Here is a 23779-nt window from a genome sequence, read left to right as displayed (position 1 = left end):
GCTGAAATTAATTCATTTTAAGAGAAGAGCTAAGTAGTATTACTCATAGCCAATGATATTATTACAAGAATGAAAGTTTACAGACCATTTTCCTTGTTGAAGTAAATTCTCATATTCTATGTCAAATTAAGATATGTATTTTAGGGAGGGTATATAATGAACAAATTCAGTTTATAAAATATAACTAAGTGCACTAGTTTTTGGAAAAGAAAAATAATATCAATATTGAAGAAAATACAATAAAATTCAATGCATTTCCATGATTTACAAATAAAAAGTAACCAAAACAGTTTTTACCAAATTACAAGTAGGAAAAAACTATCTCATTCATCTAAATCTTTCTAAATTGCCTAAATTTCATAAATGGTATTTGTAAAAATCAAAACAAATATCACAATTTGTGGTCCAGTTTTGAAAGATAGAATGAAATAGGAAATTTCCATATCACTACTTCCACTACTTCTACAAGACATTACACTGGGGATCTTGGCCAATGCAGTAGATCCAGGAAAACACAGAAAACACATATTGTTGGAAAGGAAAAAATATAATATTAATGTGGAAGTATAAAATCCAAGTAAATTAAGAAATTAATTTAATTTAGTGGTGATAGAATACAAGATTAATGGATTAAAAATCCCTTTTTTCTACATTGGAGTCATAAACCATTCATAGATGAAATTTAAAAAGTTTACATGTGTTGCATCTTTTTTGTTTGTTTGGTTTTTTTTTTTTTTTTTTGGTACTGGGATCAAACTTGGGACCTTGTGCTTGTGAAGCAGGCAGTGGAACCACTGAGCTAAATCTCTGGCCCCATGTGTTACATTTTAAAAGTATTAAATATCTAGAGGTAAACCCTGTAGTAGTTTTGAAAGAAAGATGACTAAACTATAGAAAAATATTTTGAAAATTAAAACTAAAATAAATGGTTGAGTAAGGGATGTTCATGGATGGAAAGCCTCAATAATAGAAGCATGTTAAAACTTTTAAAATTTGATCTACTGATTTAACCCAGTTGCAATAAAACTTCCAAGTTGTTTTTTTTGGGGGTACTGGAGATTGAACTTAGGACCTTGTGCTTGCGAGGCAGGTGCCAGAACCACTGAGCTAAATCCCCGGCCCTCCAATTTGTCTTTTGGAAAAAATTACAAACTTTTATAAAGTGGGGGATTTTCTCCAGTTGACTTTATATACTATTCACCATATATATTTCCCTGAAACTCAGCAAGTTATGTTGATTTCTCATTAAGTGATTGTTCATTGAGAGAATATCCAGGGTATCACTTACAGAGTTTTGATTTAGATAGGTAGGCATTTTATTCCTTTGTGAGAATAGAAAAATGCTCTCGTGAATATTCCAGATTTATGAGGAGAATAAATAATAGCATTGTTCACTGGTCCAAGATCTGGGCAGTATTAAGAGCTATTCTCTGTACAATATTCTTTATTTGGTGTCAAAAACCAAATTAGTCAGGCATATTGGTACATGGCTGTAATTTCATCTCTCTTGGAGGCTGAGACATAAGGAATCCAAGTTTGAGCCCAGGCTGATCAATATAGTGACTTATGAGAACTTGCTTAAAAAAAAATCAAAGAACTGGTGATGTAGCTCAGTGAAAAGGCCCAAGTATAAGGTGGGTCTATGAATAATAAAGAAACAATGAACTAATGACAATTTCTTACTAGACATGGAACAGTGTGTGAAATGTCCAGATCATCAGTATGCCAACATTCAGCAAAACCGCTGTCTCTCCAAATCAGTGACATTTCTGTTTTATGAAGAACCCTTGGGCAAGATGCTCGCTGGCACAGCCCTGAGTCTCACTATTCTCACAGCTGCTGTTCTTGGGCTGTTTGTGAAAAATGGAGACACTCCTATTGTCAAGGCAAACAACTGGGCTCTCAGCTACATCCTGCTCATCTCCCTCACCTTCTGTTTTCTCTGCTCCTTTCTCTTCATTGGTCATCCAAACACAGCCACCTGCATCCTTCAGCAGACCACATTTGGAGTTGTGTTTACTGTGGCTGTTTCCACTCTCTTGGCCAAAACCATTACTGTGGTTCTGGCCTTTAAGGTCACTCCTCCAGGAAGAAGGATGAGGCAGTTGTTGGTATCAGGGGCACCTAACTCCATCATCCCCATCTGTTCCTTAATCCAAATCACTCTCTGTGGAATCTGGATGGGAACAAATCCACCCTTTATTGACACAGATGCACACTCTGAACATGGCCACATCATTATCATGTGCAATAAGGGTTCACTAACTGCCTTCTACTGTGTCCTGGGATACCTGGGCTCCCTGGCCCTGGTGAGCTTCACTGTGGCTTTCCTGGCCAGGAACCAGCCTGACACATTCAACGAAGTCATGCTGGTGTTCTGCAGTGTCTGGGTCACCTTCCTCCCTGTCTACCACAGCTCCAAGGGGAAGGTCATGGTGGCCATGGAGGTCTTCTCCATCTTGGCCCCCCGTGCAGGGCTACTAGACTGGATCTTTGTCCCTAAGTGCTACATGATTTTGTTAAGGCCAGACAGGAATTCTCTACATGGGTTCAGAGTTAAAACGTGTTCATCTAGAAAGAAGCTGTCTTCAGTTAAAAGTGTATTTTCTTAAAATAAATAGAGGGTCTGAGGCAAATGTGCACCATTTTCAGTCTAATATTAGATTGCAACATGAGATTTGCTTGTAAGAACAACTGACTCATACTTCCTTTCTTTTTCTTTTTTTATTTGTTAAGTTATTGGTACATTTTAGGTATGTATTATGATCACATTCATCATTGGGAATTTGTACCTATACATGGTATATCTTGATTCTTCCTTTTTCCCCCTTTCCTCTCCCTCCCTTCCACCCCTCCACCCCTCCCTATTTACAAAAAACTTTGTTTCCATTTCTTTCTTCTTTTCTCACATTTTTCCCCTTCTTTCTTTACCCTTGCCCTCCCACTTCCCCTTCCCCTTTGGATCTTTTCTTCCTATTTCAGATTATCTATTATACATTTTGGTACTTATTTACACTTTTAGTTTCTCACACCATAGACACTATTCAGTATTTACACATGTGTCCTATTTATTCACTTAAGACTATGGCATCAATATGCATCCATTTAGCTATAAATGTCTCTAGTTTCTCATTCTTTATGGCTGAGTAATACTCCATTTTATACCCCCCCCCACATCTTTATCCACTCACCAGGTGATGGGCATTTGGGCTGTTTACAAGATTTAGCTATTACAAACTGTGCCACTATAAACATGGATGTGCATATATCGCTGTGGTATTGGTGTAGGAAAAGACTTTATGAACAAAACTTCAGTGGCACGTGAACTAACACAGAGTCAACAGCTGGGATCTCATCCTTTTCTTTTCTTTGAAACACATTTCTCCTTAACCAGAAATTTTTCTCCCTCTCCTTTACACACCTTCATTTAATCAAGAGAGAAGTCTTTGTCCAATCAACCAATACTTCTTTTTTCCACCTAGGAATGAACAAACACCTAGAGAAAAGTGATGATTTATGAAGTAAAAAAATACACCTGATAATAGCTCATAATTTTTCTTTTTGACTTTGAATTTAGAATAGAGAAAAAATAATGGCTGTCCCTCTCAATTTTCTTTCTTCCCTTGCAGTTAAGCACAAAGACTAAGTTTTATTCAGGTTAGCAATACCACAACAAATGGTTGTCATTTCTGATCTGTCTCTTAGCAAAATATGACTAGAGAAATTCAGGCCAATTAGGAATAAGAGATATTGTCTTGACTTTGGGAAGACAGCTTAGATGAAGCTACAATGGCTGTGTAAGCTCATTTGCCTTGGCTTCTTTCCTTACTCTTGTCTTTGAAATGGACATGGCAGTTGGTCAGGTTGGAGCTCCTGTAAACTTCTTACTCTGTGAGACAGGCTGAAGGATGAAAATCAACTCCTAAAAGGGAAAAGAAGACTGATGGTTACTGGTGACCACAATGAAGAGTGAACAGTCAGAAAAGATTGCTCACTTCCCAAATTTTCTACACAAAAAAGAATGATGTCTTTTCTTTTTCTGTAGCTGTGTGACCTTAGAAGAAATACATTCTATTTTGAAAATTGTCCTATTAGGCAATAGTGTACCAGGAAGGGCAAGAGTTGTCTTGTATGATCCTGACATTGTTTTGCCTGAACCACATCCATATCCTATTTTACATCTAATAATATCTCCAGATCTCTTCAAGAAACTACTCTTCCTGCACCATCAATACGTGTGTTAAGTTAGGCTGGCAATACTGGCTGGCTGCATAGGACATTGGCCATATTGAGCATATTCCATAAGGAGGTACTTTGGAACATGGAGGATGGGCTCAGATGTATGAATTATCTGTAGGTCTTGAAGGGTCACAGATAAATGCCAGACCATAAGCACAAGACCCAGCTGTCAAATGTGGGATCTTCTGTTTCTCTCAGATAAGTGCGACTGAGGCACCCTATGATCATGCCTGGCGACACTAAACCCAGAAGAATATTTGTCCAGAGAGAGTCAGAAAGGCAGCTGATATAGCTAAAGAGAAATTATAAGGAGATGAGAGGAGGGAAGAATGAGATGAGTCAGACTCTGGTGCCTGGAAGAATGTTTTAATTATCAACTACTAAGTAACAACGTTGCCATAATCTTAATATCTTACAACAAAAAGCATTTATCTAACTTTCTGACCAAGATTCAGAACACTTACATGGCTGCTTCTGTCTATTGGTGTCTTAGAAGACTGTGGATATGGTCTCAATTAAAGATTTCCTGGGGCAGGATACAGCTCCCAGCTTACTCATCATATACTGGCAGGATCAATTCTATCAGGTCCTCCTTTGATTCTTTCACATAGGGCATCAACACAGGGCAGCTCAAAATGTTGACAAATATGCATGATCATCATCCATACATTCATATACTCACTCAGCAATCATAGATCCAGAGTGGGTTTTCTCAAACTCTGCATTCTTGATGTTTTGTACCAGATAATTGTGGTGGAGGATGTGCCATACACTGTTGGGTGTTTAGCAGTATCACTGGCTTCTACTCACTATATAAAACCCAGTAGCAGCCTCCTATTCTACCCCTTCATTGTTATTTAGAGTGCAAACCTTTTCAGTCATTCATAAATGTCTATTGGGTTCAGTGCTGCTCTGTTGATTCCTACTAGCTACACTAATGATTTTCTGAACTATATGCCCTGGATTACTTGTTTAAGAAACTTTTTAATACACCCAACTTGCGTTGCTACAATCTTTCACTGTTTAGTTATCTTTCAGGTTTTGTCTTCTGGAGCTTAGGCTCAGTAGTGCCACCTCATGGACAGACACTGTCACCAGACGCCTCATCCCTGCACTGGGAAAAAAGAGTACATTCATGAGGAGGCTCAAATATTTATCCTTAGACTGAAAAAAAATTCAACCTTACATAGCTTATTTCATCGATTTCTTGCTTTCCTCTACTGTAGTACATTGTAAAAGCTCACAGCAGGAGGCAGGATTTTATGTTTCCTGGGAGAGCAAAGTGGATAAATAAGTAGACTAATGATAGTTGCTTTTCTACTTCAGCTGTAAGCCCAGCTCCTACTCATGGTGAGGTTTACATACCCAACTCATGATAAAACTAGACAATATTATAAGATAAATTTTAGGAACTCTTTCTGCACATGCATACATGTACACAGATACATTTAGCTACCTGTTAGAAGGATAGGCAGCTTTTCTTCATTGTAGTATTCATTTACACATGTCAAAATACCATGTTTTACACCTGAAATATATACAATTAAAAAGACAACAAATAATTAAACACAACACATAATTTCAGCCCCTTGCGGGCATTCACCAAAAGTTGATTATATTTTGGGCCACTGAAGACATCTTAACAAATTTAAAAGAATTAAAGTCATACAGAGTATGTTTTTTGATCACAGTTGGATCAACTTCACGTTAACTAACAGAAATGTAACAGAAAATTTAAACAGTTGAAAATGTGAGCACACATTTATACAATACTAAAATATAACCTAATAATGTCTCTACATTAGAACAAGGATAATCAAACCTAAATATACTAGAAGAAATAATAAATATCAAAAGAGTAGTAAGATTAGATTAAAATAACAATTAAAACTATTAATGAAACAAAATTATTAATTTGAAAAGAAACAAAATTGACAAATAAGATGTGAAAAGACGGACATTTCCAGCTATTCCAGTGAAATTCAAAATAAATTTAGAGAATATTTTGAAAACTAAATGTCAACAAACATGAAAGTATACCTGAAATGGGCATATTTTTGAACATGGATTTTCAAAGTTGAACTAAGAGCTTAAATATATCTATAAAAAGATATGAAATTGAAGAAGTAATAAAAAGTATCTGAAAGCAGAGGTGCCTATGCTTGGATTGATTCACTGCTAAAATTTACCAGATTTTATAGAACTTACACCAAACTTATTCATTAAACTATTCCATGAAATAGTCTCATTCCATGAAGCCTGTATTACCCTGTTATAAAAGAACAAAACAAAGAAGAGAACCACAGATAAATATTCCTGATGAGCATAGAAACAAAAATTCTCAATCATATATGTTTAAACAAAATTAAACAGCACATTAACTGTCATAATGGAGTTGGTTTTATTCCAAGGATAGGAGAGTTTCAACATATGCAAGTGAATAAATATAACATAAAAAGAATCAATCAAGGATAAATATATTATTATCTAAGTAAATGGGACGATCCTCTGATAAAATTCAACATCAGTTTATGATGAAAGTTCAGAATCAGGCTTTAAAGGGATATACTGCAACATAATAAAGGGCATATATGACAAGTGAACAATCCACATTTTATTGAATGAGAAAAGGATGAAAATTGTTTCTTTTAGGATTAGGAATTAATCCAGCATGTCAGCTCTCCCACTCTGCTCAATAAAATACTTTAAATTAAAAAAATTTTCAAGAGTTAAAAAAAAAGTATACAAATAGGCAAAGAGAAAATAAAATTATCTGTCTTTATTGATAATATGATTCAAAACAAAGACTCCAGAAAAAGATTTTACAATTGATAACAAAATCAAGTAGTATAGCAGGGTACAAAATCAACATTAACACTGTATTTTTTTCTATGCACCAATATTCAACTTTCTGAGCAAGAAATTAAGAAATAAATCCCATTCACAACAGCCACAAAACAACAGAATGCCTAAGAATTAACCTAACAAATGACATCAAAGTCTCTACAAAGATATTTTTAAAATGCTGAAGAAATTGAAGAAGGCAATAGAATATGGAAAGACCCCCCCCCATATTCATGTATTGGGGGAATAAATACAGTTACAATTGTTGTACTGTAGAAAGTGATCTACAAATTCAATGCAATTTGCAGCAAAGTACCAGTGACACTTTGCCCAGAACTAGAAAAAAAAAAAGTTTCTATGGAACCACAACAGACTCCAGATAGCCAAAACAACACTAAGACAAAGGAGCAATGCTAGAGGTATCATGATACCTGATTTTTGGAATTATAGGACCTTTCAAAGTTGAACTAAGGGCTTAAATATACTATAAGCCAAAGAATTAAAAGCAGCATGGAAATGGCATGCAAACAGTGGAATAGAATAGAGGATAAAGAAATAAATCTATGCAATTACAACTCTCTCACCCTTGATAAGAGACCCCAAACATACACTGGAAAAAAGTCAACTTCTTTAAAAAATTATACTGGGAAAACTTGCTATACATGTGTAGAAGATTGAAACTAGATTCCTATCTCTTACTGTGAAAATCAATTTAAATGGGTCAATGACCTCAGAGTAAGACCTAAAACTTTGGAACTGTTAGAAGATAACATAGGGGAAAAACTTCAACATATTGACATATCCTAAATAAAATTCCAGCGATACCAAAAATGATGCCAAGAATCAACACGTGGAGTTCAGTACAGCAAAGGAAGGAAGAGAGTGAAGGGGTAGCAAAGAATAGGTGAAATATTCACCAGCTACTCTTCTGACTGACGATTAATATCTCAAATACATCAAGTCAATAAGTGACACCAAAAATATCTCTAATCAATAAATGGGCAAAAGAACTGACCAAACAGCCCAGTCAGAATGGCTGTCATCAAGTATATAAAAAGCAATAAATTCTAGAAAAGATGATGCAGAAAAGGAGCCCTTATATATGGTTGGCAGGAATGTAAATTAGTATTGTTATTATAAACATTAGTGTAGAGATTTCTCAAAAACTGAAAAAATGAGCTGCCACTTGACCCAGTTTTATTGTTCTCCTATATAAACTCAAAAGACTGAAAGCACACCATAGAGATATCTGAATTTCCATAGTCAGTGAAAGGCAATTTACAAAGCTATGAAAACAGCTTATGTGCCTGTCAACTGATGGGATGTGGTATATATACAAAACAGAGAATTACTCAGCTATAAAAAGAATGGAATCATATAATTTTCAGAAAAGTGTATGAAACTGGAGATCATCATGTTAAGCAATATAAACTAGACTCAGAAAGATAAATATTACATATTTTTTCTCATATAAACAATCTAAAGAATTAAAAAATAAAAGAAAGACAACATGAAAGTAGAAGGAAAATTACTAGAGAAGTGGAAATGTTGGGTAGGGACAAGGCAAATACAAATGGGGGATAATGGGTGGTAAATATGAACAAGGTACAATATACGTATATGTAAACATGCCATGATGAAGCAAATGGACTAATAAAATACATAAAAAGAAAAAATACCTTGATACAAGCATGGAAATTTAAAAAATATAAGGGCTGGGGATTTAGCTGAATGGTTTCACTGCCTGCTGTGCAAGTGCAAGGACCAAAGTTCGATCCCCGGTACCGGGAAAAAAAACAAACCACGAAAGTTTTTGACTGGGGATTTAGCTCAGTGGTTTCTCCGCCTGCTGCGCAAGTGCAAGGACCCGAGTTCGATCCCCGGTACCAAAAAAAAAAAAAAAAAAAAAAATATATATATATATATATATATATACTTCTAAAAATAGAAGTATTGATCCAAGTAAATAGTACTTATTAATGCAATTGATCATGTTAGGATAAATTTGAGCCAAGTGGAATTGTTTAAAAAGACCCCCATAAAAATCTTGATAATATGTATAGTTGTCGTAGCAAAGGTTAATACCAAGCTACTTGGGTGTACCACTTAGTTAAATCGAGGCTCAATCCGCGAGAGCCACAAGAAAGCGAAAGTAAAGATAGATTTATTACAAGGTTAAGCGGTAAGAATAGTAAAAAGAAAGTATGACAGATAGAAATAATACATCACCAGCCGGGGTAGCAACTTGCCTCAACACCGAGAAAACTGGGAGGTCCCCAGAAGGCAATTGGTCAGGGTCCCATTGGGCAGAAGTCCTGCATGCAATTCTAATAAATCACCAGTCGGTCGGGGTAGCACCTTGGCTCAACATCGTAGGACAACTGGGGAAATCCCAAGACAGGGGCTGGTCGGGGTCCCGTTGGGCAGAATCCCTGCGTGTAGTCCTGAGTCTCCCAATGTCCGCTTTTTCTCTGTTAGCTTATATAGCATGTTAGGCAAAGGTGGCCTCATGCCAATAAGGCGTATGTGTCTTAGAAGGAGTCTGCTCTCGATTCTGGCTAGGAGCCGGGGCAGAGCCCTTGCACCAAATATTTCAGATTAAGGTGTTTATTGCCTCAAGGGCAGACTCTTGGAGGGTAGCCAGGCCTCTTTGAGCCCAGCACATACAGAGGTCACATGAATCTGAGTAACTCTTCTATGTTCCCTTCAACGATGCATACAAAGAAAGAGGAGTTTAGAAATATCTCAATTTCATCTTTGAGATAAAGGTAGTTAAAATTAAGTGCTCTCAGATTTTCTGTTTTTAATAATGGAAGACCATATTTTCAACCCAGGCTTGGTGGTACATGCCTATAATCTGAGCCACTTGGGAGGCAGAGACAGAAGGTTCAAGACAAGACTGAGCCACCCACTGAAAAGCTGTATCAAAAAATTCAGTGTTAAAACAGGATTGGGGATGTATCTCAGTGGTAGAGTACTTTCTAGCATATGTAAAGTCTTATGTTCAATCTTCACAACTCCCAAAACAAATATTTTTAATATCTGTAATTTATTTAGAAAAAACAGACATTGCCTTGGTTTTTATAATTTCTTGTGACTTGATTCTTGTAGCTATTTCAGCTAAATAGTTACAAGTGGCATGCAATCATTTATAATTAAAAATCACAGTGTTGGATCTTCTGAAATTGGTTCATTAATTTTGATAAATCTTATATTTTGAAATATTTGGAAATAGAAGTGATACATCTTTTAGCAACTTCATTCAAAGTGAAGTAAGGTAAAATTTTTATGAGGCTGAAATACACATTTAAGATCATCACTGGCTCATAAAAAAGTAAAAAATGATATCTGTACATGATTAAAATAGTGATGTTAGCATCTTTTAATGCTAGGAAAATAAAACTATATATTTTTGTTTAATATAACCATTTGAACTTATAATAACATGTGAATTTTAATCCTTTTTTATGTCTTCTTTTCAGTTAACTTGAAGTAGGAGGAAAATCATCTTAAAATAGTAAAAGCATACATAGCTGCCTTCTTTTTTCCTTTCTTTTTATCACCTATAAGGCACACCTACCGGTCTGTCTCTGACCAATTTAACTGGTATCAGTATTTCGTATTTGTTTCATAACTGTGTTTATATTTCTCTCTCTTTGAACCTGAATCATGATATTTCCTTAAAATCCTTAATGTGCCAGGCATGGTTTTGCATACATGTAATTCCTGAAATTCAGCAAATTCACACTGGAGAATTCTGAGTTCAGGGTTAGCCATGGCAATACAGGAAGACTGTATCAAAAACCAACAAACGAGCCAGGCTTTGTGGTGCACACCTGTAATCCCATCTACTCTGTGCCTGATACAAAGACCAGCCTAGGCAACTAGGAGAGACCCTGTCTCATAATAAAATTTTAAAAGAGCTCACCATGTAGGTGAATGGAGAGTGCTTGTCTAGTATGTACTAGGTTTTGGGTTTAAAATCATTTGAAGGTGTAAATTCATAAATACACCATAACATGCAGTGTTTCAATCCATAAAATTATTCAGTAAATTATTTTTTGTAAAATAATTATTAAATAAAGCAGATACAAATCCTTGATTAGAAATAGTCTTCTGTACTCCCAGAAAATCGTCAAGAAGCAGCTTGATCAGAGTCACCTTCTCAGGGCCACTACTGAGGACAGTAGTTATTTCTTTCCCACTCACACAGCCTCAGATAGCCTACAGGCTGTGCCAAGGTATCCTTAGATGCCTTTGAGAAAACAAAATTCTTGTCCTCTGTGGATATGCTTCAGTGGGTGGAGTATCCATGTTGCCATCTGGTTAGAAAATCCAAGTTCATGTACCTCCTGCTGCCTGTGGGTCTGTGAGATAGGATAATAGGTTTATATTTAAGCTATGGCGATGGCCATTAATTTCAGGTCCTCTAAGTGGATCAATAACATTCAACATTCAGATTATTGTATATCATAAGTACAGAAATTCAGGCAGAAATTGTGCCCATTATTCTGTGCTATTATGAAGATTGATGGAAACAACAAGAAGTATAGTTGCAGTCAATTACAAATTGAACTGTTATTCTATATAACAGTGATTAATGATTGGGATTTGAAATAAAAACAACACCACGTAGGGACTGACCATTACAACAAGCTGGAGGCAGTAGTGTGGGTGAAATGCTTGTTAGGTGCTTAACAAGGTTTGTGAGTACTCAGATATTGGGAGCAAACAGAAACTCAAACATAGTAAGGCAACTGGATGAAGCCTATAAGACCAAATCCAGTAACAGGGCCATTTAGAATAAGAAGCAGGGCTGCTTCTCCATTTGGCACTGCTTACAGTTTGGGCCTGGAAACTAATTGCCCTAAGGGAAGAGCTGAGTTCAACAGCAGCTGGTAGGCAACTGATAGGCACCTAGCCTAGCAGTACCACCCAGTGCCTGTCTCCTAGCCCTCCTGCCATTGGGAGATGGAGCCCAGGGAGTTAGATATCACAAGAGAAGGCCTTTTCAGATCAGGGTGCTCAGGAAGATATGAGTCAGAGAATCACTCAGAAGGCAGTGACTGAGTTAGGACCAGCTAGCCCTAGCATGGACAGGAACAAAGGGCATGGTCCTGGTTAGGCACATGAACCAGGCACTGAGGGATCTATGAGACAGTAAGAGTCCCAGGTACTTGCAGTGTATGTGACTTGTGTGAACCAGGGGTGCACGAAAACACTGGAGCATTGCCAGTGTGGGCACTCTCTTACCACCCCTCAGATGCCACTGAGGTCTGCAACTGTGTGGGCTCCCTCCCACAGCCCCCTCCCTAAACCTCTAAACTCTGTGCCTTTGAGGACTCCTGCTCACAACCCATTAAAAGCTGCTGAGCTCTCTGCTCATGTGAGCTCCCTCGTGTTGCCCTTCAAATGCTACTGAGTTCTATGCAGAAGAGCTCTCTTCTTCTGAGTCCCAAGTGCTGCTGAAATTGAGGACTAGAAGGAAAATGTGGTGGTGAACTGGGACATAGAATAGTGGTTTGGAGAAAACAATCTAAATCAGTGCCAGATGATGGTATTTCCTGCCAGGTCCCAGAAACCACTAAGATCCCAGGTCTTACTGAAATTCAGAAAGCATGAATATCATTTTGACCTGGAGATAAAAGGAGCAAAGAAAAGGCATCAGCACAGAAAATAGCACACTACCAAATTAGCCATAAAATGGATGAATTCAAAATTACTTAATGTCACCAAAACAAGGCAAGCACCAGGAGTAGGCATACTGTAAATTTCATGCATACAAACTTGAGAATTGGCAAAAATTATCTTCTGTGCTAGAAATCAGAATGATAATTACATTCTGTACAAGGAACTGTGGATAAATAATTAAAAATAACCATTGGGGTTAGGGTGAAATAAAGAAAATGTGGTTTTTATATACAGTGGAGTACTGCTCTGCCATAAAGAAGATAAACTTGAGGCATTTTTAGGTAAATGGATGCACCTTGAGACCATACTTTTAAGTGAAATAAATTGGACACACATGTTTAAATATTGCGTTGCTTCTCTTGTGTGAGAAACTAAAAGCATAATTAAGGACCAAAATGTATAATAGATATTAAGAAATAAGAAGAAAATGTTCAAATGGGAAGGGGAACAAGGGGGGGGGGAGGGGGAAAGGAAGGAAGAGAAAAGGAAAATAAAAGACTAGAAGGAAAAAAATGGAAACAAAGTTTGTAAATAAGGGAGGGGGAGACGGGTGGAAGTAAGGGGAAGGGATTGGGAAAAAAAGAAGAAGCAAGATATATCATGTACAGGTACAAATTCCCTATGATAAATATTATCATTATGTATATCTAAAATGTACCAATAAAATTAATTTATGAAAAAGATTTTCACAATTTTTCTTAGATCCATTCAATCTGTAGCAATAATCTGATCCAAACTGGAGAAGATGTCTTGATTATTGGAGGTCATAAATTTATGTGATGGTATTAGCCATATTTTCTTGTGCATTTGTGTGTGTAGTGGGTGTAACTTACAATGTTCAGGTTAGTAGATATGAAAGCTATTCATTTAAAAATTTTAATTTTATATATTTAATTTAAACTAATAGATAAAATTTATTATCTTGTCATATACTTAATATAAAATTATTATTGAAATGTTATACATTAATTTTTAAAAATATGTTTGAAATTCATTATAGATTCTGAGCTTACTGCACATCTTTACTTTGACCACCCATTTTTGAAATGCTAAGGAAGACAAGGAGCAGGCATTTTCCAAATTGAAAAATATGCTTTTAAAAAATTTATGAACTTTAGATTTTAAGGTTTTAGGTTTGTAATAAAATTAATTTCTCTCCCACTTTCCCCATTTCATCTTTAATTTACATGGCATAATTTTTAAGTCAATATTGAGACATCAGTATTGAATAAAGTCCAAGTTTACATTGGGGTTCATTCTTTGTGCTGAGTATTATTTAGATTTTTGTTAAATGCAAAACTCTATAATATTATATAGAGTAATCTTCCTGTCTTGAATAATCCACTTATATTCAAGAGTTTAAAATCTACCTATGTGTATCTAAATCTAAATATTTTGGGTGGTGGGAAATACAATTTTCAGCCTCATTCCTCTGATTGAGAATTAACAAAAAGAAATTTCTTTCATAGAATTATATTCTCATACAAATATAAATATTGGAGGGACCCAAAGCTGTAGGTATAAACTTGGATCTATAAACTAGAATCATTGCACTATATTGAACCATGGAATTAGGATGTCTGAAAGAACTGAGCAGTAGGGAAATGTTATGACTTGTGTTTAGATGCTCCCCCAAGGCCTCATGCAGATGAGGTGGGGCTTTCTTTTTCAGAGGTGGCTGAATCTGGAATGTGTGATTCTGGGATTAAGGAGGTGTGATTACTAAACCACTACACATGAGTAATTGGTTTGGCATCGCCCTAATCCCAGTGGTCTGGATAAGATAAAATGACAGAAAGACGCTGTTATGGCCCACCTTGTTGCTTTTGTTGTCTTCCACTGCCATGAACTGTTGCCCCTCTGCCTTTGAGCAAGTTGGTAATGGACTGAAACCTCTACAAACTGTGAGGTAAATAAACCTTTCCCCCTTTTATTTTCAGTGTTGGGTATTTTGTCTCAACAATGAAAAAAGTAACTAACACAATGAATATGCATGTAACCCTGTAATATGATGATTATAACTTTTTTGGAAAGATACCTAGATGGGGGTAACTGTGTCAAGTAGAATTTCTAATTTTTGTTTTTTGAGGAATCTCCACACTGATTTCCATAGTGGTTGTACTAATTTACATTCCCATCAACAACATGGAAGAATTCCGTTTTTTGTGCACCCTCCCCAGCATTTGTTATTATTAAATTTTTGGACCATAGCTATTTTTTTCTGGCATAAAATGGTATCTTAATGTAATTTAATTCATATTTCTCTGATGGCTAGAGATGTTGAGCACTTTTTCATGTATTTAATGTCCTTTATTCTTCATCTGAGAAATGTCTATTCATTTCACTTACCTATTTTTTGACAGTATTTTATTTTGGGGATCTAATTTATTTGTGTCCTTTATATATTCTTTTTTTTTCCAGTACTGGGGATCGAACTTGGGACCTTGTGCTTGTGAGGCAGGTGCGGTATCACTGAGCCCACTTTTATACATTCTTGATGTTAGTCTTCTGAGGAATAGCAGGCAAAACCTTTTTCTTATTCTGTAGGTTGTCTTTTCACTCTGTTCAATGTTTCCTTTGTTGTGCAGTCAGTTTACAGACCCAGAACCCCTTGAATGAAAGGGAAATCTTCCCTTGGGGAGGGATCCTGATGCACCAAAAATTTATACAGTCAATCTTTCTCCCATCCTTCTCCAGAGGGACCTAAGGCCTTTTGCCTGAGTGATTGTACACTGGGAGAAGGGCAATGATCAGACATTTCAGGGTCTACTGGACACTAGTTCTGACTGAAGAAGGCCTTGGAGGCCAGGCAGTGTGCCCCTGAAAGGGCAGTGCGTAAAGCCAAAGGTGCAATGGAGACCCCAGAAGTTTGGAGAAACCAGGAAAGTAGATCACCTGAAGAAAGCTGGAAGGAGGGAGCAGAACTGGTCCAAGAGAGAAGCCATGGGACCTACAACCACCAGCAGTGCCATAGGGGCAGAGCCACACAAGCCCTTTGGAGTTCACATCTTGCTACAGATTGCCTCAGATGCTGGAAATGGAACTACAGGACTTAATATTTGCCTTGCTGGATTTTGTATTTGCTTTGGTCCTATTCCTTTGTATGCTCCTATTTGTACCTTTTGGAATGGAAAATTTACCTTGTGCCATTGAATGTTGGAAGTGTTTAACTTTCTTTTTGTTTGTACAGGGGCTTGCAGCTAAGAGTTTTGTTTTGTTTTTTTTCTCAGATGAGACTTTGGACTTGGACTTTTCAGCAGTGCTGAAAATGTTAAGACTTTGACAGCTATTGGAGATTTTATAAATGCTTTTTGCGTAAAGGATATGCATGAATCTTTGGGGGCCAGGGGCAGATTTTTTTTTTTGGTACAAGGGATTGAACTCATGATCTTGTGCTTGTGAGGCAGGTGCAGTGCCACTGTGCTAAATCCCCACCCTCAGGGGCATAATGTTATGGTTTGTGTCTAGATGTTCCCCCAAAAGCCTCATGTGGTCATAGGTGGAGCTTTTTCAGAGGTGGTTGAATCTAGAGTGTGTGATGCTGGAATTGATTCATGGTGCAATGCTAGAATCAAGCACACTAGGATTAAGGGTGTGAGAAATACCCACCCTAAGTAGCTGGATAAGATGTAAGGGATAGAAAGAGCTGTGGTTATCCCTTGCCTGCTTTGTTACCTTCTGCCCACCATAAATTGCTTCTCCTCTACAATGTCTGTCTGTTGTGCCACCCTGCCTTAAACCAGCCCATTATCGACTGAACCTCTACAAACTGTGAGGTAAATAAACCTCTCCTCATTTAACTTTGGGTGCTGGGTAATTTGTCTCAGCAATGAGAGAAAAGTAACTAAGACATACATGTAGCCCTTTTATTTCTCTTTCTTGCCTAATTCCTCTGGCTAATGTTTTGAGGACTATGTTGAACAGCCATGGTAATATGGAGATCCTTGTCTTGTTCCTGATTGTAGGAGAGCATTCATTTTTCCCCATTTAATGTGATATAGGTAAATAGGTTAGTCATAAATGGCTTTTATCAGATTGAGATAAGGTCCTTCTATAACTATTTTCTTTAAGGATTTTTTAAAATCATGAATTTATGTTGGATTTTGTCAAATGATTTTTCAGCATCTATTGAGATGATCATATTATTTTTGTGATGAATTACATTCCTTGAATTGTGTATGTTGAGCCATCTTTGCATCCCTTGGATGATCTACTTGGTTATGGGGTATGATCTTTTGGTGATTTGTTGCATTCTGTTTGTCAGTATCTTGTGAAGGACTTTTGCACACTGTTGACTAGAGAAATTGGCCTGTAGTTTTCTTTTCTGTTTGGAACTTTGTCTGGTTTGGGGATCAGGATGTTAGCGTCTGAGAATTATTTTGTGAAATTATTTTCCCTCTCAATCTCATTGAAGAGTTTGAGAATTATTGGTTTTAGATCTTTCCTCAAATTCCGGTCGAGTATTGCTGTATATTTATCAGGGTTTTTTTAAGTTGGTAATTGTATTTTATTACTGTTTCAATTTCATTGTCTGTTATTGAATTTCTGTAGATGTTTAAGTCTTCTTGGTTCAACTTTGGTAATTCAGATGTATCTAGGCATCTCTGCATTTCTTCTGAGTTCTCCAGTTGTTTAGCATATATGTTTGTGAAATAGTTGCTAATAATTTTCTTGATTTCAGCAGTGTCCAATGTAATTTCAACTTTTTCATTTCTAATTGCATTGATTTGTGTCTTTTGTTTCCTTTATTTGGTAAGATTGGCTAAGTGTTTGTTTTATTCTTTCAAAAAACCACTTATTTAAATCATTCATTCTTTGTATTTTTAATCTTCATTTCATTAATTTCTGCTTTGATCTTTATAATTTCCTTTCCTGTACAAGCTCCAGATTTGGACTGTTCTTGTTTTTCTAAGACCTGGAGATGCACCATTGGATTATTTATTTAGGTTCATTCTGTTTTTCTGATGTGGAGTTACACAGCTATAAACTTCCCTCTTAGGACTACTTTGATTGTGTCCTATAAGTTCAGATATGTTGTACAGAATTATCATTTAATTCTAGGAAATGTCCCATTTCTTCCTTAATTTCACTGTGACTCACTAATTATTCAAGTGTGAGTTGTTTAATTTCCATATATTAGCATAGTTAATGTGGTTTGTTTTGCTATTGATTTGGAATTTCATTGCACTGTGATGTGATAATATCCATGTTATGATTTTAAATATTTTTCATTTACTAGTCATGCTTTATTAGGTAGTATGTGGTCTATTTTGGAGAAAGTACCATAGGTGGGCAAAAAAAATGTGTATTCTGTTGTTGGGTGGGGCATTTTATATTTATCTATTAAGTCCATTTGTTTGAAGGTTTGGCTGAACTGTGATATTTCTTGTTCATTTTTTGGTTGGTTGATTTGTCTATTTGTGATAGTGTTATATTGAGGTCTCTTGTTTTGATATATTGATGTTTTCTGATTATTTGTGTTTGTTTTATAAAGTTTGGTGAACTGTATTTTGGTGCGTATATGTTTATAATCGTTATTTCTTCCTGATGAATAGTTCTCTAACCAAAGTAATGTCCTCTTTTGTTGCTTTTGATCAGCTTTTGTTTGAAGTCCACGTGTTCTGAAAATAGGATAGCTGCTCCTACTTGTTTTCAGGTTTATGTTGCATGGAATATTGTTTTTCATCTTTAATTTTTAGTTTATGGATTTTTTTAAATGTGTTTTTTGTATACGACATATCATTGAAGTTCTCTTTCTTGATCCATTCTGCTGATGTTTGTCATTTGACTGGCAAATTAAATCCATTTACACTGAAGATTATAATTGACAGATATTGACTTATTCCTATGATTGTATCATTTTCCTATTGCTTTTCATTTTCCTTCCCTTTTACTTAATTCCTATACTTTTTTCTTTTTTTCTCTCTCTCTCTCTCTTTCTCTCTCTCTCTCTCTCTCTCCTCTCTCTCTCTCTCTCCCTCTCTCTCTTTCTTTTCTTTCTTTTTCTTTCACCAGGAATCAAACTCAGGACCTTGAGCTTGGAAGGCAGGCAGCAGAACCACTGAGCTAAATCCCAGCCCCTGACAGGTTTTCTTTCATAAGTGGGTTGTTGCTTTTCTTTAGCAGCCTTTAAGATTCTGTTCTTGTGTTGTATTTCTGGTATTTTAATTATTATGTGGTGTGGAGGTTTTTTCTTGGCTGTTTGGGGTTCTATGTGCATCAATTCTTTTTACATGTCTGGAAAGTCATGCCCTTTGTGCCGCCTATTGATTTTTAATTAATTCCATTTACTTTTATATTAGTCTTCTTTGAGTCATCTATCAGTTATTGGATTCATTTTTCATATTCTCTTATTTTTAAGGTACCTCTCAATAAATTAGTATTTTTTTTAAATACATTTACATTTTAGGTATTAGAGACTTCATGATTAATCAATTACTGAACACAGCCCTGTTCTTTAGATCTGACACTCTGTCTTTACATTGGTCACTTCTACCCATAATTTAAATCATGTTAATCTCCTGTATTTCTGTTTGAACCTTTTTATTTATTTATTGTTTTTTAAAAATTCTTTTATTGGTACACTTTAGGTATACAATAAGTTTACATTTATCATTGGGTGCTTGTATCTGTACATGATGCATCTTGGTTCTTATTTTTTCCCCCATTACCTGTGCTCCCTTCCCTATTTACATAGACTTTGTTTTAATTTTTTTCTTTTCTCATAATTTTTCCTTTCCCTTCTTTCCTTTCCCCTCCCCCTCCCACCACCCCTACACCTTTGGACCTTTTTCTGTTTCAAATTATCAATTATTCATTTTAATCATTTTCATCCTTATTTACACTTTCAGTTTCTCACACTAGAGAAACTATTTAGTATTTACACATGTGTGTCCTATTTATTTCACTTAAGAGTATGGCCTCAATATGCATCCATTTAGCTATAAATGTCTCCAATTTCATGTTCTTTATGGCTGAGTAGTACTCCATTTTATAAAAAAAAACACATCTTTTTTTTTTTAGTTCTTTTATTGGTACATTTTAGGTATACAATTCGTTTACATTTATCTTTGGGTGTTTGTACCTGTACATGATGTATCTTGGTTCTTATTTTTTCCCCATTACCTGTGCACCCTTCACCCCCTCCACCCTTCCTTATTTACATAGATTTCATTTCCATTTTTTTTTCTTTTCTCATAGTTTTTCCCTTTCCTCTTTCCCTTTCCCCTTCCCCTCCCTTCACTCCTTCGTCTTTGTTTGAACCTTTTTAAAATTACTCCCATTCTTTACTGTGCTCAGCATTCATGTTTTGCATCTATTTGTTTAGCTCCACCCGATTTTTATTGGTGTTTTCTCTAGACTAACTGGTCATTTATTTCATTAGGTCCATTATGTGATTAGTTATATTTTCTTTAAATTAGACAATCACCTTATTGAACTGTTTTACCTCCACTGATAACATTTTAGACCTTTCTTCTGTGTGGCTAATTATTTCCTCCCCCTCAATACACCCTGAAGTGGTTTCGGCAGGTGGGGGGAGATTGGGGAATTTTTGGAGGAATTTTCTTGCCTTGTCTTTTCATATTTCTATTTTTTGATAATCTGTTTTTTTTTTCTATAGGGATTTGCAGATTCTTTGGCCCAGTGTCCTCTTCTTCACGAATGAGCCAAAGTATTGTTTATAACATGCAGGCAATCAAGATATTGGCATAGAGACCCAGAACCATTGTATGGAGGACTGCAACCCCCAGGTTGCTGCACTGGCCTGGCAGGTATCTGGATCCACAGTACAGAGATGTCTGGGGCCATAAAGGTCATGGTTATGAGCTCCAGAAGATAGAGCAGAAGCGAACAACAGAGAGAGGGCCTCTCTGAGGCTCCTTGAGGAAAACTCAAGCCCACTGGGAAAGTGAAGAAAATCTCTGCAATAAAGGCACACTGGACCACTGTGGTTGGTGGGATTAGCACCTCTCCATTGGAGCCTAAACTTGCTTCAGGGGAAGGGCAGCTGAAACCTGCAGTAGAACCTTGCAGAGTTCAATCCTGCAGAAGGTCAGGGACTTCAACATGGGCCTTGCAGCCAGAAATCAGACTGAATCTCAGTGGACTATGGCTGGCTTGCTGAACTAATGGACTTAGATCTGTACATTGCTGCCCACATTGTTTATTGCAACAGCAGAGACAACCTGAAGGAGGCCCTTATTTTTCTTTTCTTCCCTTTCTCTCTCTCCATTCTCCTTCTTCATTTGTGTCCCTTTTTGTTCTTGTTTCTGTCCTATTTAGGATTTTTTTCTCTCTTTCCTTCTCTCAGTTGTCATTATTTTTATAGGAAGGTGAATACAGCTTCCAGCTTCCCTATTGCTATTAGTTTGTTCTTTTTGTGTCTTTGTTCCTTCACTCTGTCTTTTTCTCTTGTCTTCAACAGTTTCCCAAAGTTTGCATGATCTTCCTGTATGTCCTCTAACCTCACTTGTAACCTTTCCCTCTCCTCTATCTCTCTATAGCTCCCACCCCAACTCTTTCTAAGTTCTTATCCCAAAGGGTAAATTTGCTATATTGAAGGGTTTATTTACTACAAATATATTTTGGACTGGCCCTAGATTTTGATCTAGTTAAGATGGTTAAAGATGATAGATTAATAGTTACCACAAATTGTCATTTTCTAAGCTGTGTTTGATGTTATTGTTGATTCTGATTGTAGCAACTGGGCTAAGATGTCATGATTGATCTAATCAGTTGTCCTTCCTGGTATACTGAAAATGAGATTGCCTAAGAGTCATTGAGACTCAAAGCCTAAAGACCAGCTATACCCAGAAGATACTTCTGAGAAGCAATCATTCCATAAGGGTTCTAAATACAAGCAATAAAGATACTCACAATAAGCAATATTGAAGTATCAATTCAGGAATTAAACAGAAAACAGCACCAACAACAAAAATAGAAATGAGAAGACACCTAAACAAAGGGTAAGCACAGACTTCCAGAGCACCAAAGGCAAATTCTGGGGGCAACGAGGTGGAAAGATCTGATAATCAACCACTTGGACACCCTGAATTGATAGCATGGGAAATAACAAAACAGATGAATGAGGCTCTAGAAAAGTTCAAAACAGAAATAATTTCCCAGATAACTACAGAGATGGTGAGAAGAATAAAAGACATGATTAGAGACTTAAGAACAGAAACAGATAAAAAATAGATGACCTCAGGATCATGATGGAAGCCATGAATGCCTAGCACAGGAAAGAAATGGAAACCATGAATGCCCAACATAGGAAAGAAATGGAATCCATAAAGCAGATTCAAATAGATATCCAGGAGACTAAAAACCCGATTGAAAGTTTTCACAGCGGAATGAGCCAATGTGAAGACAGAATATCAGATATAGAAGACAGGATTGCAGTTAGTGACCATAGAAAGAAAGATTTATTGAAAATAGTAAGGGATCATGAGAAATTGATCCAGCAGCTCCTAGATGATGCAAAGAAGAATAACATAAGACTGATAGGAGTCCATGAAAAAACAGGAGAAAGTAAAAAGACATTGAAAAAACCTGTTCACAGAAGTAATGACAGACAACTTCCCAAACAGAGTAAAAGAATTAGACTTACAGATAAGTGAGGCATATAGGACTCCAACAAGCCATGATAAAAAAAAAACTACATCTAGACATGTAATAGTCAAGATCCTAGAAAACCAACAGAAGAACAAAATACTACAAGCAGTTAGAGAAAAGAAACAAATCACATACAAAGGGAAGCCCATCAGAATCACAGTAGACTTTTCAACACAATCCCTCAAGTCAAGGAGAGCCTGGAGCGAAGTATTTCAAGCCCTAAAAGAAAACAATCACCAACCTAGATTGATGTATCCTGCAAAACCATATTTCAAAATCAAGGGGGAAATAAGATACTTCCATGAAAAAGAACACCTGAGAAACTGCATGAAAACCAAACTAGCACTCCAAACAATTCAAAACATTATCCTAGAAAAAAACAATGAGGGTCAAAACTCTATGAAGCCCTACAGAGTAAAGCCATCAGGCAAGGCAAGATATTAAAGGAAAAGGGGAGAAAAATAAAAAATAAAAGAGCCAACAACAGAAAAATATCATGACAAGAAAAATTCAATACACACCAGTTATAACCATCAATGTTAATGGACTCAATTCACAAATCAAAAGAAATAGACTGGCAGAATGAATTAAGAAGCAAGATCCAACAATATGTTGCATACAAGAAACACACTTAATTCAAAAAGAAATTCATAGACTGAAAGTAAAAGGATGGAAAATAGTTCTCCATGTGACAGGAACCCAGAAAAAAGCAGGGGTAGCTATCTTATTTGCAGACAAAGTAGATTTCAGACCAAAACTAATTAAGAGAGACAAAGAAGGTCACTACATCCCTGTAAAGGAAACAATCCAAGAGGAAGTGATGACAATCATAAATATATATGCACCAAATACTAGTGCACCCAACTATATAAAACAAATATTAATGGACATGAAAAACCAAATAAGCACTAATACAGTTGTAGTGGGGGACTGCAACAGCCCACTGTCACAGATAGACAGATCATCTAGACAGAAAAATCAACAACAAAACACTAGAACTGAACCAAACTTTTGAACAATGGACTTAATAGATGTCTACAGAGTATTCCACCCCACAGAATCAGAATACCCATTCTTTTCAGCTGCACATGGGTCATTCTCCAAAGTAGAGTACATGCTAGCTCAGAGAACATGTTTAAGTAAATGCAAAAGAAACGAAGTTATCCCCTGTATATTGTCAGACCATAGTGCAATTAAACTGGAGATCAATAGGATAAGAAACTCCAAGAACTTCACAAACACATGGAAATTGAATAACACTCTCCTGAAGACCAATGGGTCACAGAAGAAATTAGCCAGTTTCTACAATTGAATGATAATGCCAATACAATATACAGGAATCTATGGGACACAATGAAAGCACTTCTGTGAGGGAAATTCATAGCAGCAA

General features: G+C 36.3%; 1 long non-coding RNA gene and 1 pseudogene across 1 annotated transcript in view; one reads left to right on the top strand and one right to left on the bottom strand.

Annotated features, from left to right (window-relative positions):
- LOC106008794 (vomeronasal type-2 receptor 116-like) overlaps window positions 1–3210 on the top strand; it is a 195361-nt pseudogene extending 192151 nt beyond the window's left edge.
- Window positions 3211–3390: 180 nt separating this feature from the next.
- LOC110348637 (uncharacterized) overlaps window positions 3391–23779 on the bottom strand; it is a 110023-nt gene continuing 89634 nt past the window's right edge. The window contains exons 2-3 of the long non-coding RNA XR_002394053.2: window positions 5696–5767; window positions 3391–3922 (exon numbers count right to left, since the gene is read on the bottom strand). This is a non-coding gene — a long non-coding RNA (uncharacterized LOC110348637). The remainder of the gene's footprint in view (window positions 3923–5695; window positions 5768–23779) is intronic.

The sequence above is a fragment of the Heterocephalus glaber genome, unplaced genomic scaffold (assembly GCF_053883595.1).
Source record: "Heterocephalus glaber isolate CG9 unplaced genomic scaffold, H.glaber_assembly_v1.0 deba00001504, whole genome shotgun sequence".
In the NCBI taxonomy this organism is placed as follows: Eukaryota; Metazoa; Chordata; class Mammalia; order Rodentia; family Bathyergidae; genus Heterocephalus; species Heterocephalus glaber.
The sequence above is the reverse complement of the archived record's forward strand: the minus strand, read 5'-3'. Positions and strand labels throughout refer to the sequence as shown.